The following is an 18,486-nucleotide window of genomic DNA, read 5'->3' on the forward strand; positions in this document are numbered from 1 at the left end:
TGCAATTCTGCTATCCTTTGTCAATTCTCCATTAATAATCAGTCTGGTGGTGGTTCACCTATAAAAAAAAAAGTGTAAGCCAACACAAGAAACTAGGGCCAAAATGGTATTTTTCCAAAACAGCCCAGAAAAAGAGCCACACTGTCAAAGGCCTTAGGATTTTTTTTTCCTATGGATTTTTTTTCAAATATAAATGAAACATATTTTTTCCTTTGCCCCTAAAATATCTAAAAGTTAAGAGGTCAACAATATGTATGGATTTGACTTACGTGAAAAAACTAATGGGGTAATTTATCAAACTAGTGTAAAGTAGGACTGGCTTAGTTGCCCATAGCAAGCAATCAGATTCCACCTTTCATTTTTGACAGCTCCTTTGGAAAATGAAAGGTGGAATCTGATTGGTTGCTGGGGGCAACTAAACTAGTTCTACTTTACACCAGTTTGATAAATGACCCCATAAATTTGTCGAAGCAATGTCTACACCAAACCAAATTAAAGTAACACCTTAGCTGGATGTTTGAAGCTACATAATCATAAGGCATTTTTCTCCTTGTCAAGTTTTAGATGGATTAAGCTTGCCAAGATGGATTAAGATAAAGCTTGCCACGATTTATCACTAGAAAAGTTGTAAGACTGTATATACAACAGTGAATACTGGAAAAGTGGTGATGCCAGGTCTAGACTTAGATTAGTTACAGTGCAGTGTACTTTTTATTTACACCCTATGTTATGGTGTGCCAAATAGACCAAATGATGGATCATATAGTGCCCAAGTAAACTTGCCATAAGATACCCACAAGATGAGCTACACTTAATGAATTATACATAGTTCCTTTCACTCTCTGTCCTGTGGTCAGCATCAGCAGTCATGGATAACTGCACCTCACTTCTTAGAGGATGATGCTTAACTGGTGGGCTCTAGAGACTGCGACTGCTATTTGGAAAGCATTTTTTATTTATTTATTTGCATCATGTAGAACGTATTTCCTACAGTCTGATGGTGTTTTGTGAGATTTAGCTTAGCCTGGAGTTCAGTACCCATATGTTTGTGATATGTAGGCAAGATAAGTCAAGAATGTGTCCTAGTATCTCATCAAGATGTCTTTGACCTCTGATACAAAAAATCAGCCAGGGACTTGATTCATTTTTTTTTTTTGCATAATTATTGTTCATGTATTGCTTATGATGGAAAAGGCTTTCTGACCTTCAGTTGGTAAATGCATCAAACTTCCATTCTTGTTTGTGTCTTATAACTTACTTCTTAATTTTAAGCACTTTTCATAGTGAAAAGTTCCTTTTAAGCAAATGTAAGGTGCAGTATAATGAAATAAATTATAGATTTTGTAATGGACACTTATGGACAAAATATACATTTTTGAAAAGCATGATATTATGGAACTCAGCTTCTTTTGTTCATTTGTTAAAAAAAAAAAAGCTGCAAACATTAGTGGTGTCATTGTATGAGTTAATTGTTTTTTACTGTAACACCATGGTCACAGCAAAGCTATTAGAACCTACTTCTTGTCCACTCTGGAGGACTCAAAAAAAGAATTACCTGGTCACTCATTCATTTGAATTCAACAGCTTGAGTGAAGTAGGGATGAGCGAATCGATTCAAACTAATCAAGTCATTCATCTGAACAAGTTATCAGTCCGTGCCAGCAGATTAACATGGGTAAACATGATTATCAAGGCCGCGCTATATGTGTGGCCAAGTTAATCTGCCTGCAGAGGGAGCATCTACAGTTGTGAGGACACTCCATTAGTGTAAATTTATTCTGATGAACGAATCGATTCATATGAATCAATTTGCTCATCCTTAAAATAGTGGTAGGTAGGTGTCCTTAGGTTACGACAGTGATAACATCTAATTGCTGAGGATTCCAGGAGCTATCTGCAAGGAAATTAGTTAGGTCTTGGACATCTTTTTTCTGTGTGACTGTATATAACCTACCACAGATTGTGTCATCTGCAGGGGTCAGCCTTGGTTGCTAGGCACAACCTGTAGAGAAAAACAGCATTGACAAGACTATTCCTTAAAGGAAAAGCATATAGAATATATAGATATATATATATTCCAAAAAACAGACAGCACATCCAGTAGAAAAAACTTGTGGGTTTATTCACATGTGGTACAGAGAGCAACGTTTTGGCTCAAACACAGAGCCTTTCTCAAGCATAAAACACAAGTGAAGTGCAAGGTATAAATAGCACAAACAATTCATAAAAAGGATAATTACATGATTAAAAGGTGGAGCAATCAATATACATGATAATATTCAAAAAGGACCATAATACATAATAAATACAAGTGAGAAACAACATAATGTGATACATGATTATAGTCACAAAGACATAGTAACATAGTACATAAGGCCGAAAATAGACATTTGTCCATCGAGTTCAGCCTGTCATCCTGCAAGTTGATCCAGAGGAAGGCAAAAAACAAACAAACTGTGAGGTAGAAGCCAATTTTCCCCACTTTAGGGGAATATAAAATTCCTTCCCAACTCCATTCAGGCAATCAGAATAACTCCCTGGATCAACGACCCCTCTCTAGTAGCTATAGCCTGTAATATTATTACACTCCAGAAATACATCCAGGCCCCTCTTGAATTTCTTTATTGTAGCCACCATCAGGGGCGTAGCTAAAAGCTCATGGGCCCTAGTGCAAGAGTTCAGCTTGAACCCCCGTCCCTCAGTGCTTGCTGGAAAGGGGCAGGGGAGCACGTAGCCTTCCTGTTGCCTGAGGAAAACATTGAAAGGGCACTTCCTCATGCCAAATTCACAATAACCTAACCCCTTCCCTCCAGCCAGAGGTGTAAAATGACCAGCATGCACTTTCTATAATGCCAGTGTCTTATGTGGCACAAGGGTCTTTGAGCCCCTCAGGCTCCTGGGCTACCTCTGCATCCCCTATAGCTACGCCCCTGGTCACCATCACCACCTCCTCAGGCAGAGAGTTCCATAGTCTCACCGCTCTTACCGTAAAGAATCTTCTTCTATGTTTGTGTACAAACCTTCTTTCCTCCAGACGCAGAGGATGTCCCCTCGTCACAGTCCTGGGGATAAATAGATGATGGGATAGATCTCTATACTGACCCCTGATATATTTATACATAGTAATTAGATCTCCCCTCAGTTGTCTTTTTTCTAAAGTGAATAACCCTAATTTTTATAATCTTTCAGGGTACTGTAGTTGCCCCATTCCAGTTATTACTTTAGTTGCTCTCCTCTGGACCCTCTGCTATGACTGCCTTGTTCACAGGAGCCCAGAACTGTAAACAGTACTCCATCTATGCCCCTTTTGATGCAACCCATTATCTTATTGGCCTTGGCAGCAGCTGCCTGACACTGGTTTTTGCAGCTTAGTTTGCTGTTTATTAAAATTCCTAGATCCTTTTCCATGTCAGTGTTACCCAGTGTTTTACCATTTTATTATGTACGGGTGACTTGCATTATTCCTTCCCATGTGCATAACTTTACATTTGTCAGTGTTAAACCTCATCTGCCACTTATCTGCCCAAGCCTCCAATCTATCCAGATCCCTCTGTAGCAGTATACTATCCTCTTCAGTGTTAATTACTTTACACAGTTTAGTGTCATCTGCGGAAATTGATATTTTACTATGCGAGCCTTCTACAAGATCATTAATAAATATATTGAAGAGAATAGGGCCCAATACTGACCCCTGAGGTACCCCACCTAGTGACAGTCACCCAATCTGAGTATGTACCGTTAATAACCACCCTCTGTTTTCTATCATTGAGCCAGTTACTTACCCACATACAGACGTTTTCTCCCAGTCCGAGCATTCTCATTTTATATACTAACCTTTTATGTGGTACAGTGTCAAATGCTTTGGAGAAGTCCAGATATACGACATCCATTGATACGCAATGCATATAAAATGAATTAACAGTGAATATACCTACAAAAACAATATAATCGATAAATGAGACCAATTAGACACAAGTGCTGTGTATCATAATAATGATGATAAGATGTCAGGGGGTGGGACATAGGAATAAAACATAAACATACCCATCAGATATACTGTGAATCCACATGCGATCAGCGTGTGATAACTTACAATGCGCCAGGAGTTGCGTCAGGAGTATGTGACTCGATGCCGTCAGTGGAGCATGCATATCGCCTGCCTCCCCCTTCTCCGGCCACAGCGCAGCAAGTCACAAGAACTAAATTCCAGAGCGCATGCCCATGTGATGTCATAACGGGCAGCGCCATATTGGATATTGGCAAGATTGCCCAGAGTTATTTTACATTATGATAACGGCATGCAGGAGGACAATAGTAGGGAGGGGATACTCCTTGTCAGGGGATCCGCACAGCCATGCAAATCACGCAATACAAGGCTGCCCCATATGAACCTCCTAACGCAGCCAGAAACAGGGGTCTCCTGAAAACTCCGGGACATTATAATAGATGCACAATGACACAACCTGGAAAATGGCAAAAATAAAAGTAAAACAATCAATTCACTATAGCATGGGAAAACAATATTATTCCCAAGGGCATGCATGTTCCTTCTCCATATGGTTCCACCTCATTCATCCAAAATTCTGTAAAAACAAAAAAAAGGCCATAAATATATGTTAATATGGCTTACTTGTGTTAAAAAAAAACATCCACCCACTCAGGATGTAGAAAAAGACATATACACATTGTCATCATGGGGCAAACCAATCCTCTATGTATACATCTCAGGGTTATAGTCAATATTAAGACCATTAGGTCTAAGACAATTCAACGTATGAATCCAAAACAGCTCCTATTTCTTTAATAGCTAAATTCTATTGCCACCTCGCCTAGGTGGGGGAATGTGATCAATAATCGAGCATTTTAACTCACTCTCTGAATGAATAAAATCAGAAAAATGTTTAGGAATGGGCAAATCTTGAAGTTTTTTTTCTGATCGTATACTGATTGTTGTTAAGGCGAGTCTTCAAATGTGTAGATGTCTCGCCCACATATAGTAATTTGCAAGGACAGGTTAAAACATAAATAACAAAGTTAGAATTGCACGTAAGATAAAAAAGGTATCAAATACCTAATATCTGTCACTGGATGTATAAAAAATCTGCCCTTGCAAATATGTTTACAATTGACACAATTGAGACAAGGGAAACAACCCTGACTCCGCTGGGTCAATGTGCTCTGTGTCACTCTGGGACCAGGACCGATGTCTGCTCTCACCAACTGATCACGCAGATTTCTTGATCTGCTGTAAGAGAAAAGGGGAGGGGACCTAAATTCAGGAATTTGACCAAGGCAACCTCCCAGAATGCTCCAATGTTTCTTGATGATACAGTTAATTGCATTGCTGTGTTCAGTATAGCTAGAAATAAATGGAATCCTGGTATGGGACTCCTTTACTTCTTTCCTCATCAGAGTTTTCTTCCTATCAATCACATATGTTTGATCAATTTAAGACTTCAATAGCCTGGGGGGGGGGGGAACCCCTTTGTACAAATTTATTGACCATGATATTTAGTGTATCATCAAGTACAGTCGTGGCCAAAAGTTTTGAGAATGACACAAATATTAGTTTTCACAAAGTTTGCTGCTAAACTGCTTTTAGATCTTTGTTTCAGTTGTTTCTGTGATGTAGTGAAATATAATTACACGCACTTCATACGTTTCAAAGGCTTTTATCGACAATTACATGACATTTATGCAAAGAGTCAGTATTTGCAGTGTTGGCCCTTCTTTTTCAAGACCTCTGCAATTCGACTGGGCATGCTCTCAATCAACTTCTGGGCCAATTCCTGACTGATAGCAACCCATTCTTTCATAATCACTTCTTGGAGTGTGTCAGAATTAGTGGGTTTTTGTTTGTCCACCCGCCTCTTGAGGATTGACCACAAGTTCTCAATGGGATTAAGATCTGGGGAGTTTCCAGGCCATGGACCCAAAATGTCAACGTTTTGGTTCCCGAGCCACTTAGGTATCACTTTTGCCTTATGGCACGGTGCTCCATCGTGCTGGAAAATGCATTGTTCTTCACCAAACTGATGTTGGATTGTTGGAAGAAGTTGCTGTTGGAGGGTGTTTTGGTACCATTCTTTATTCATGGCTGTGTTTTTGGGCAAAATGGTGAGTGAGCCCACTCCCTTGGATGAGAAGCAACCCCACACATGAATGGTCTCAGGATGCTTTACTGTTGGCATGACACAGGACTGATGGTAGCGCTCACCTTTTCTTCTCCGGACAAGCCTTTTTCCAGATGCCCCAAACAATCGGAAAGAGGCTTCATCGAAGAATACGACTTTGCCCCAGTCCTCAGCAGTCCATTCACCATACTTTCTGCAGAAGATCAATCTGTCCCTGATGTTTTTTTTGGAGAGAAATGGCTTCTTTGCTGCCCTTCTTGACACCAGGCCATCGTCCAAAATTCCATGAGGTGCTAGCAGGGCCGCACCGCCAATTAGGCAAAGTGAGGCGAATGCCCCAGGCGGCGTGGCCCTGGTGACAAGTGGGGGTGGCGGCAGGGCACAGGGAGATGAGCGCTTCCATTGTGGAAGCGCTCATCTCCATAGTCATCTGTATCACCATCCTCAGGACAGAGATACAGATAGATGTGCTGAGCGGGGCAGGAGAGAGGCGTCTCCCTTCCCCGTTCCTCTGATAGGATGCATGACTAGTGTGTCATGATGTCATCCCGCCGCCTGAGCCGTACAGCGCGGGACACAGGCCGGAAGAGGCCTGCATCACATCGCTGCCAGCCAGATGGAGGTAAGTATAAGTGTTTATTTTTTTTATATGGTACTTCTTACTGGCATATAATTTGGGGGCATCTATGGGGGCATTTGTTACTGGCACATGATTCGGGGGGCATCTATGGGGGCACTTGTCACTGGCACATGATTGGGGGGCAACTATGGGGGCACTTCTTACTAGCACTTTATTGGGGCATCTATAGGGGCACAACTTACTGGCACATTATTGTGGGGCACTGTGGGGGCATCAATGGGGGCACTTCTTACTGGCACATTATTGGGGGCACTGTGGGGGCATCTATGGGGGCAATTACTGACACATTATTGGTGGCAGTTTTTACTGGCACATTATTGGGGGCACTATGGGGGCATCTACCGAGGCCACAAAGAAGGGGTATTTTATATGGGGGAAGGGGGAGAGGAACACAAGGGGGGCTTCTACTGAGGCCACAAAGAAGGGATATTTTATATGGTGGGCTTTGTATAGGGGCAATTTATACTGGGACACATTATGGTGGGTACTATGGGAAAGGGGAGAGAGGAGTACTATGGGCTCATCTATGGGGGGAACTAAGAAGGGGTATTTTATACTTACAAATTATGGGGGACACTGATGGCATCTACTGTGGCACTATATATGGGGCATTTTATACTGGTACATTATGGGGGGCACTAGGTGGAAGCGGGGAGAGGAGCACTATGGTGGCATTTACTGGGGGCACTATATAGGGGTATTTTATACTGGCACATTATGGGGGCACTATGGGGACATTATCTCAACTAGGGGCATTAAAAGGGGGTATTTTTGGGACTGGCACACATTATAAGGAGAATTATTACTACTGGGGGTCATTATGATGGGCTTTATTATTACTACTGGGGGTCTATGGGGAACATGATTACTAGTATGGGCACTATGGGAGCATTATTACTTCTGGGGCACAGTGGGGACATGTTGGGGGCACTGTAGGAGCACTATCACTACCATTTGTGCTGTAGCAGAGAATTATTACTATTGGTGGGACTTTTGGGAGCACTATTACTGTGGTAAGTATCAGCTTACCACAATTATTTTGGGGGGACGTTATGTTTACACTATTAGTGTCAGGGGCACTATATGCTGGGCACAGTTATTTTAGGGCAGTGTATGCCAATAATTACTTAGTATTGTCAGGGGGGTTATCGGTTTCTGCAGTATAATATTGGAGAGCACAGCGGCACAGTATTGGGGGTGGTCGAATGATTTGTCCAGAAGATGAGAGGATGATGGAAAAGTAGTAAACTAAGATTTTGTTTCTCAAACTGCAGAGATGAGAAATGGCGGTCTGGTCTGAAGGTCTGAAAGGAAAAGATGAGGAAAGAGAACATCTACATCAAAGGAGACGTCACTGGGTGTAAGAGGTATGGGGCGCTGTTTTACCCTGTATGTTCTGTAGTGATGGGAGGGTGGATATAGAATTTGGCCCACACTGTAGCAGCCTGGCCCCAGACTTCAAGTCACACTGTGTGTTCTGAATTCTGGGGGCTCACACTCATCTACTACACTATCTGTACATTATTACTGACTACATATTATATATATATATATATATATATATATATACAGTCCTAATCAAAAGTTTAAGACCACTTGAAAAATGGCCAAAAATCATATTTATCATGGCTGGATCTTAACAAGGTTCCAAGTAGAGCTTCAACATACAACAAGAAGAAATGGGAGTGAGACAAAACATTTTTTGAGCATTCAGATTAATGAAAACAACGAATAAACTGAAACAGGCTTTTTTTTCAGCTGATCAAAAGTTTAGGACCACAACTCCAAAAAAAAAAAAAAAAAAAAAGAAATCCAACTTCCAAACATGAACTCAGTAATGAGTAGCTCCGCCGTTATTGTTTATCACTTCCAAAATTCGTTTCGGCATGCTTGATGCAAGCGTTTCCATGAGGTGAATGGGAACATTTCTCCAAGTGGTGAAGACGGCCGCACAAAGGCCATCTACTGTCTGGAACTGTGGTCCATTTTTGTAAACTTCCCTTGCCATCCATCCCCAAAGGTTCTCAATTGGATTTAGATCAGGGGAACATGCAGGATGGGCCAAAAGAGTGATGTTGTTCTCCTGGAAGAAGTCCCGTGTCCTGCGGGCATTGTGTACTGTAGTGTTGTCCTGTTGAAAAACCCAGTCGTTACCACACAGACAAGGGCCCTCAGTCATGAGGAATGCTCTCTGCATCATCTGGACATAGCCAGCGGCTCTTTGACGCCCCTGTACTTCCTGAAGCTCCATTGTTCCACTGAAGGAAAAAGAACCCCAGACCATTATGGCACCCCCTCCACTGTGGCGCGTAGAAAACATTACAGGTGGGATCTGCTTGTCATGCCAATAATGTTGGAAACCATCAGGACCATCAAGGTTACTTTTTTTCTCATCAGAGAATAAAACTTTCTTCCACCTTTGAATGTCCCATGTTTGGTGCTCTCTTGCAAAGTCCAAACGAGCAGTTCTGTGGCGTTCAAGGAGACGAGGTCTTTGAAGACGTTTTTTGTTTTTGAAGCCCTTCAGTCTCAGATGCCGTCTGATAGTTATGGGGCTGCAGTCAGCACTAGTAAGGGACTTAATTTGGGTCGAGGATCGTCCAGTGTCTTGACGGACAGCCAATTGGATCCTCCGGCTCAGTGCTGATGAAATTTTTGTGTCTTCCACTTGACTTTTTTGTTCCATAACCCTCAGGATCATTTAAGAAATTCCAAATGACTGTTTTACTGCGTCCCACCTCAGCAGCGATGGCGCGCTGTGAGAGACCCTGCTTATGCAGTTCAACAACCCGACCACGTTCAAAAAGGGAGAGTTTTTTTGCCTTTGCCATCACAACGTGTGACTAACTGACAGAAAATGACAATGAATCCACATCTTTGCACAGATTTGGCCTTTTAAAGGCATGTGGTCCTAAAATTTTGATCAGCTGAAAAACAGCCTGTTTCAGTTTAATCGTTATTTTCAATTAATTAAATACTCAAAAAATGTTTTGTCTCACTCTCATTTCTTCTTGTTGCATGTTGAAGCTCTACTTGGAACCTTGTTAAGATCCAACAATGAAAAATATGTTTTTTTGCCATATTTCAAGTGGTCTTAAACTCTTGATCAGGACTGTATATAGTGGGGATTCGCTCTGATAGGCAGGTTAGCGGATGCAGTATAGGGGCAACAACAAAGTCTTTAAATTAAACAGTTCAGTGTTTTTTCACACATTAAGTAAATGACAAAGCAAAAAGTCAGTTTCAAGGAAAACAGTCACCTTGTGATTCTGGTGTACATTCTCTCCATGCAGCAAAGAAGATGTCCTTGGACAAAGCAGAATCCACCTGCTTTCACACCAACAAGGTAGCAGGCCTTTACCCAGGCCTAAACTCCCAGGTCCCAACACAGAGACTGACAGAGCTCCACTGTCAGAGAGAAGTAATCCACACCACCTGACAGTGCTGCCTGTGTTTTATAGCACAAAACCAAGACCCGGCCTGGAACGTCGGGAGTAGTCACCCACCCAACACTTTGACTACTCCCAATAAGAGCCATCCTGGATCAGTTATTACAGCTATTCTAAACAGCAACATGTCAAACAGCAACTGCTGCTAATACATGAAATCAGCTCTTCACCGAGGCCAGGAACCTCGGTGACACATATCTATCATCCACGATCATCCCTTGAACCCTCCTACATACCTCCCCCTTTGTTCAACCCTAAGGGGGTGAACACACCTCAAACAGTGTACCTGGAACAGGGCATCCGCGTTTACTTGCAACTGGCCTGCCCTGTGTTCCACCGAAATTTAGAATTTTGTAGAGAGAGAAACCATTGAGTGACCCAGGCATTTCTGTCCTTGGCCTGGCTTATCCATTTGAAAGGGGAGTGGTCAGTCGCCAGGCTGAACTTTCTCCCCAACAAATAATAGCGGAGAGACTCTAGTGCCCATTTGATAGCCAGGCACTCTCTCTCCACTATACTGTACCTGGTCTCAGCTGGGGTTCAGCTTACGGCTGAGAAAGACAATGGGATGCTCCTCCACGTTGACTTCCTGCTACAGTACAGCACCGAGGTCTACTTCAGAGGCATCGGTCTGAACTATAAACTCCCTTTTGAAGTCGGGCGTCACCAAAACCTGTGATCCACACAGGGCCAACTTCAAAGTGGAGAAAGCCTCTTCCGCCTGATCATCCCAGTGAAACATCACTGACTTGCATCCCTTCAAGAGTCCTGTCAATGGTACGGCCACCGTAGCAAAGTGGGGGAAAAACCTCATATAATATCCCACCATTCCCAGGAACGACTTTACTTGCCTAGTAGTGACAGATCGGGGCCAATTCCGTATCGCCTCTATTTTGTTCACTTGGGGTTTGATGACTCCGCGCCCAATCACATACCCCAGATATTTTGTCTCGTCTAACCCTATTGCAAATTTTTTTGGGTTAGCTGTTAGTCCAGCCTTTCGAAAGGAGTCCACTACAGCCTGTACTTTTGGTAGGTGACTTTTCCAGTCGGTACTGCGAATGACAATATCGTCCAGGTAAGCCAAAGTGTACCGACGATGTGGATGCAGCACAATGTCCATGAGCAGTTGAAAAGTAACAGGGGAACCATGCAGACCAAAGGGTAACACCTTATATTGGTACAGCCCTTCTGGTGTGATGAAGGCAGTTTTCTCTTTGGCAGCCTCCGTCAAGGGTACCTGTCAGTACCCTTTGGTGAGGTCCAAAACAGAAAAATACCGGGCTTGGCCGAGGCATGGGATACGCATCAAATTTAGAAATCTCATTTAGTTTGCGGAAATAGTTACAGAACCGTAATGTCCTGTCCGGCTTGGGTATTAAGACTATCGGACTGGCCCATTCACTTTTCGACAACTCAATGACGTCTAATTGTAGCATTAGCTGCACTTCTTCCGAGATGGCTTGTCGCTGAGACTCGGGAACCTGGTATGGTTTCAACCTGTCGGGTATATAAAGCAAATGCTCTATATAAAGATGAAAAAATTTTAACGGATCAAAAGAAAAATTATGCAAACGATATTGGTCAGTGAGATGGACATAATCATCTCAAAAGAGTTCGATCAAGAACCTGATTATTTTGTGCAATCAGTAAAACAGGGTACAAGCGTCTATGCAAAAATATAAATGGTTTATTATACAATAGTTTACAATACAATCAAAAATTAATCAATGTAAATTTCAATAATATACAATGATATGCAGTACCCAGAATTCACCACTATATGATGCCAACAAAACAATACTCAACCAACACAAGGATATTATGCAATACAGCTTTAAATTTGTGAGAGATATACAATCAATGGATTATGCGGAAAACTCAATCAAGAAGATGACAGATACGAGCCCTTGCTCCACCAAAAAAAATGATGACCAAACTCAGATAATCGTAGTATTGCAACAAAACTTATAAATTATTGGCTTGATATCAAACTAGGGAATACTAAGATTCCCAACAGAGAGTTTCTTCAATATTATCCCCCTTATTCAGTTATATGCATCGTAACTGAAATAAGAGAGAATACTGATGTGGCAACTAACGTTACACGTCCGCAAATAAGCGGGTATCTGACTAAGTATCAAGCCAATTAATTTAGATCAATACTACATAAAACAAAAATATACATTACCCAAGGGTCAAGTGATGTGCAGAGTCTTGGGGCAGCCAGCTCTCAAGAGTTTTTCCCGATAATCCAAATGATTCTCCAGAGATCTATAATCCAAATGTGTTGTTTGTTTGTTTTTTTTTCCTTTTCCTCTCTCTTTTTTCTTGTAACTGGTTTCTTAACCCAAAACTTATCAGATGAACACGCCCTCCGAGTTTGGAACTTTCCAATCATTGTTAGATGGGTGTGTGCATTGATAAGGAGCCTGACGTCATAATACTACCCAGAATGCACTTTTGCTACTGATGTAGTATTAACTGCTCATATCTAGGTGGCACTGTTGTATAAGCAATAGGCATCATACCATTAAGGGTTAACTCATACATGTCTGATATTTTCACTACTACACCTCTGACGTCTAGAGGCCTTGTCTCAGGGCCGAGGGACAAACTTTGATACATGAACGTATACTTTGAGGAACATCTAGACAATTCTCACACTGTGGAATTCATGTTCAGATAGGAAAAACAATGAAGCCTCAGAATCTGCAGGTGCGGTGTATCTTCTAACTTTCTAAATGTATAATATATTGTTACTATAACTCTTGAACAGCACAGTAATCTTCTCATGGACTTACTTTGGCCTACAAGAAAATCCATACAAAACAGTGAATATAAATCAACATTGCTCTTAAAGGCAATGAATACCCATTATAACTAAAATAAGTAGATATAACTGTTTACACTTATGAAAAAGCACAACAAACCGGACTCTGGGCTGAGGCTCAATGACAATGCCATGTTCGATGGTAGAAGGGCGTCCAGGGAGGTCCGAGAACACATCCGTGTTCCTGCTGACGAACTCGATGGCCTCTGTTTAGAGGAAAGGCTGTCATCAATCTTCACTGTGGCAACTGCTTCCCTTGTATCAGAACGTGGGGCTGGAAACTTTTCCCCTAGAAATCTCGGCCGTTGGCTGTCGTCCGTACTGGTCTCCCTATCTTTGCAAGGTTTAAGTAAATTCACATGGTACACCTGCTCCAGCTTTCGCTGCCCTGGCTGGTGTACCTTGTAGTTTACCTCACCACCTTTTTCAAGTACTTCGTAAAATCACTGCCACTTAGCCAGGAACTTACTGTCCACCGTTGGTACCAGAACCAAAACCCGATATCCCGGGTTATAGATCCGGATCCGAGCCTGCCGATTATAGACCCTATTTTGGGCTCGCTGCACTGCCTCCATATGTTCCCTAAGAAGCGGCAACACTGTCTCCATCAGCTCTTGCATCTGAGTGACATATTCAATTACACTTTTATACGGTGTGGGTTGTTGTTCCCACGTCTCATTGGTTATGTCCAACAGACTGCGAGGATGTCGGCCATATAGCAGTTCGAAGGGCGAGAACCCAGTAGAGGCCTAGGGCACCAAAGACGTGATTTGTACCAGTGGTGAGTTCCGCCTGCTTTCCTTTCTAGCTACAATCTAATTATACCCTATTACACCTGTAAAAATGGCTGCAACCTGACGTGCTGAGTCCCACTGCTATGTTGGACCGTCTGTTGGCTGATGTGTTCTGAAGGCCTTTGCCGTACCCCCTCCAGCACTGGATCGGCCAGTTATCTCCTGATAATGCCCTTGAAATGGTGGACCTGGTGGAATGCTATGAGGCTACCAGGAATTTTAAAGGGGGTTCTTTTGGAAGGGGGGCAGCCAAACCCCAGCAATCTCCATCCCAGACCCAGAGACTTGTGCCAACGAAGCCCGTCCGGGGTGTACCCCCCGTAGACCCGGCTCCGATAGTATGCTGGCGGTGTCAGGAGCCTGGCCACGTAAGCGTCGACTGTCCCCATCGGGGTGAACCCATGGAGACTAACTATGGATACCGCAACTCGTTGTACGCCAGGAAGCTGTGTGCATCAGGTATCCCAGAGACTATAGACAATAACCACCTGTGCCAGATAGAAGTGGGAGACACTCTGGCAGTGGCTTTGTTGGACTCAGGGAGTCTGGTGTCCCTGGTAAGAGCTACCCTGGTGCGGCCTAACGAGTATACTGGCCGAAAAATCGGGGTCATGTGCATACAAGGAGATTTAAAGGACTATCCCACCGCCCTGGTGTCTTTATCCACCGGAGGTGGCAAGTGGACCCACGAGGTGGCCATTGCCACCACTTTACCTCATAAACTAATAATAGAGAGAGGCTTTCTGGGCTTCCCGGCCTTGTGGCTGGCTGTGAGAGTTGTTGATACCCCTGAGTCAGGGGTAACTTCAGCAGCGTGGCCTGGCTCGGGCGGGAGGCCAGAACCCTGGGAACCCGAGGCTGAAGGGCCAATGGTAGGGGTGACCGCCAATTCGGTGGATGAGGGGGAGACAACCCCGCTGAGTGTGTTGGTAGAAGACGTTAAGGACTTGCCGGCGGGGCCTGAATTGGAAGACCTCAATGTCTTCGGTGAAAATTTCGGAACCGCACAACACCGGGACCCAACCTTATCCCGGGCCTAGGAGAATGTGATAATAATTGATGGTAAACCACAAAAACCTGGAGCCGAGTCGATGCTTCCCCATTTTGTCATTCACCAGGAAATGCTATATCAGGTAAACCAACTACTGGGTGAGCATATTGAACAGCTGGTGGTGCCCAAGGTCTATCGCAAGTTTGTATTGGAGCTTGCCCACCAACATGTTCTTGGCGGTCACTTGGGGTGGCAGAAAACGCAGAACCGGATACTACAGCGGTTTTATTGGCCCAGTGTGTTCAGAGAGGTAGAAGAGTTTTGTAAGTCTTGCCCAACCTGCCAGATAAATAGTCCCCAGCCACATTTTCGGAGCCCCCTCGTGTCTCTCCCGATTATCAAGGTTCAGTTCGAGCGAATCGCTATGGATCTCATAGGGCCAGTAAGGAAGTCCGCTAGAGGGCACCAACACATCTTGGTCTTCCTCGACTACGCCACTCGGTACCCGGAAGCAGTGCCACTGCAACATACATCAGCCAAACTCATAGCTAAGTAGTGAATGGAGATGTTTTCCCGAGTGGGACTACCTAAAGAGGTTCTGACTGACCAAGGGACCCCTTTTATGTCCAAGGTCATGAGGGAACTCTGTAAGTTGCTCCACATAAAACAGCTATGGATGTCTGTGTATCATCCGCAAACGGATGGCCTGGTAGAGAGATTTAATCAAACATTAAAAAACATGTTATAAAGAGTGGTGTCTAAGGATGGGAGGGACTGGAACCTTCTTCTGCCCTATCTCATATTCGCAGTGCAAGAGGTGCCCCAGACCTCTACTGGGTTCTCGTCCTTCGAACTGCTATATGGTAGACATCCTCGCAGTCTGTTGGACATAGCCAAAGAAGCATGGGCACAACAACCCACACTGCATAAAAGTGTTATTGAGTACATCACCCAGATGCAAGGACGGATGGAGACAGTGTTGCCTCTGGTCAGGGAGCATATGGAGGCAGTGCAGTGAGCCCAGAGTAGGGTCTATAATCGGCAGGCTTGGGTCCAGAGCTTTAACCCAGGTGATCAGGTTTTGGTTCTGGTACCAACCGTAGACAGTAAGTTTCTAGCTAGGTGGCAGGGGTCTTACGAGGTACTCGAGAAAGTCGGAGAGGTAAATTACAAGGCACACCAGCCGGGGCGGCGAAAGCCGGAGCAGGTGTATCGTGTGAATTTACTAAAACCATGGAAAGATAGGGAGTCCTCTACTGAAGACAGCCCGTGGTCAGGTTTTGTAGGAGAAAAGGTTCAGACTTCTCGGTCTGATGCAAGAGAAGCAGTTACCACAATAAAAATTGCCGACAGCCTTTCCTCTAAACAGGTTCAGAAAGCCAGGGAGTTCATTAGTCGGAATACGGATGTGTTCTCGGACCTCCCTGGACGCACTTCCATAATCCAGCATGACATTGTCACTGAGCCTCAGGCAAAAGTCCGGTTAAAACCATACCAGGTACCCGAGGCTCGGCGACAAGCCTTTGCAGAGGAAGTGCAGCTCGTGCTGCAACTAGACGTCATTGAGTCCAAAAGTGAATGGCCCAGTCCGATAGTCTTAATACCCAAGCCAGACGGGACGTTACGGTTCTGTAACAATTTTCGCAAACTAAACGAAATCTCCAAGTTTGATGGGTATCCCATGCCCCAGGTAGATGAGCTTATCGAGAGGTTAGGACAAGACCAATATTTTTCTGTTTTGGACCTCACGAAGGGCTACTGGCAGGTGCCCTTTATGGAGGCTGACAAATAGAAAACTGCCTTTAACACCCCTGAGGGGCTGTATCAGTATAAAGTGTTACCCTTTGGTCTGCATGGTGCCCCGCCACGTTCCAACAACTCAGGAACATTGTACTTCGTCCACATCGTCGGTACGTGTCGGCTTACCTGGACGATATCATCACCCACAGTACCGACTGGGAAAGTAATCTACTAAAAGTGCAGGCTGTAGTGGACTCCCTTAGGAAGGCTGGACTGACTGCTAACCCAAAGAAATGTGCGATAGGGTTAGAGGAGACTAAGTACCTGGGGTACATCATTGGACATGGAGTTATCAAACCCCAAGTGAATAAAATGGAGGTGATTCGGAATTGGCCACGACCTGTCACCACAAGGCAAGTAACGTAGTTCCTGGGAATGGTGGGCTATTATATGAGTTTGTTCCCCATTTTGCCACTTTAGCGGCTCCGTTGACAGGACTCTTGGAGGGATGGAAGTCCTTGATAGTCCACTGGAATGACCGGGCAGAAGAGGCTTTTTCCGCGTTGAAGTCGGTCCTGTGTGGGTCACCGATTTTGGTGACGCCCGACTTGAAGAGGGAATTTGTGATACAGTCCCATGCCTCTGAAGTAGGCCTCGGAGCTGTACTCTCTCAGGAAATCAATAGAAATCAATTTTTTTCCTGAGCCGCAAACTCACCCCAGCCGAGACTAGGTACAGTATAGTGAAGAGTGCCTGGCCATCAAATGGGCACTCGAGTCTCTCCGCTATTATCTGTTGGGAAAAAAGTTCCATCTGGTGACCGATCACTCCCCTCTCAAGTGGATGAACCAGGCCAAAGAGAGGAATGCTCGGGTCACCAGATGGTTCTTGTCATTACAGAACTTAAAGTTATCAGTGGAACACAGGGCAGGCTGCTTGCAGGGAAACGTGGATGCCCTGTCCCGGGTATACTGTCTGGCAAGTGTTCACCCCCTCAGGGTTGAACAAAGGGGGAGGTATGTAGGAAGGTGCAAGTGTTAAACTCCCAGTGATGCACCCGCTGGGCCCGGACTAATACATTCACCCCTAGTCTCGCCAGGATCTCACCTTTTACTGTCGGGTAATCAGCCGCGTGATCATCCAGTAAGTTGAAATACACCTGCTTGGGGTCCAGACGCCAGGAACGGAGCGACGACCTAAGCCCATTGTTCCCGCAAGGGTCTGTTGTTGATGGAAGGTATTTGTCACCAAGGTTCTTGGTCTCGGTGAAGTAAGAGCCGGTATTTTCAGGTGTCAGTGGCAGCTAATGCTGATTGACACTTTGCTATTTTAGTATGGCTCTTACTGGGAGTGGTCAAAGTGCTGGGTGGGTGAATACTCCCCAAGTTCCAGGCCGGGTCTTGACTGGCCTATAAAAAACCCAGCCGGCAGTATCAGCTGGGAATGATTACCTCTCTCTGACAGAGGAGCTCTGGCAATCGATAGTGTGGGAACTGAGCCCTGTGCTGGGCTGAAAAGCTGAGACCTGTGTGTTGGGAGAGCAGGCCACCTAAAGCCTGCATTTTGACTGCTGGAGGCAGAACCGCCGACAAGGTGACGTTTTTTGTTATGCACAAACTTTCTACTCAGTGTGAACAAACACCAACCCTGCAAAAGTGGTTTTTGTTTGACCTTATGTGTGAATAAACACGGACATTTAAATAACGAACTTGTACTTTGCCTCTGTACTGCACCCACTTATCCCATTTACCAGAGCGAATCCCCACACTATATAAATAAAAAAATCATGAAATAACCAGAGAACAATAAACATAATATACCCCTATCGGCCGCCTGAGTGGATTTTTTCTCTAGAGCCTCCCTTCATCAACTATATACCGAACTATCGCTATTTTTGCTGTTAAA

Source organism: Bufo bufo, chromosome 5 (assembly GCF_905171765.1).
Source record: "Bufo bufo chromosome 5, aBufBuf1.1, whole genome shotgun sequence".
NCBI lineage: Eukaryota > Metazoa > Chordata > Amphibia > Anura > Bufonidae > Bufo > Bufo bufo.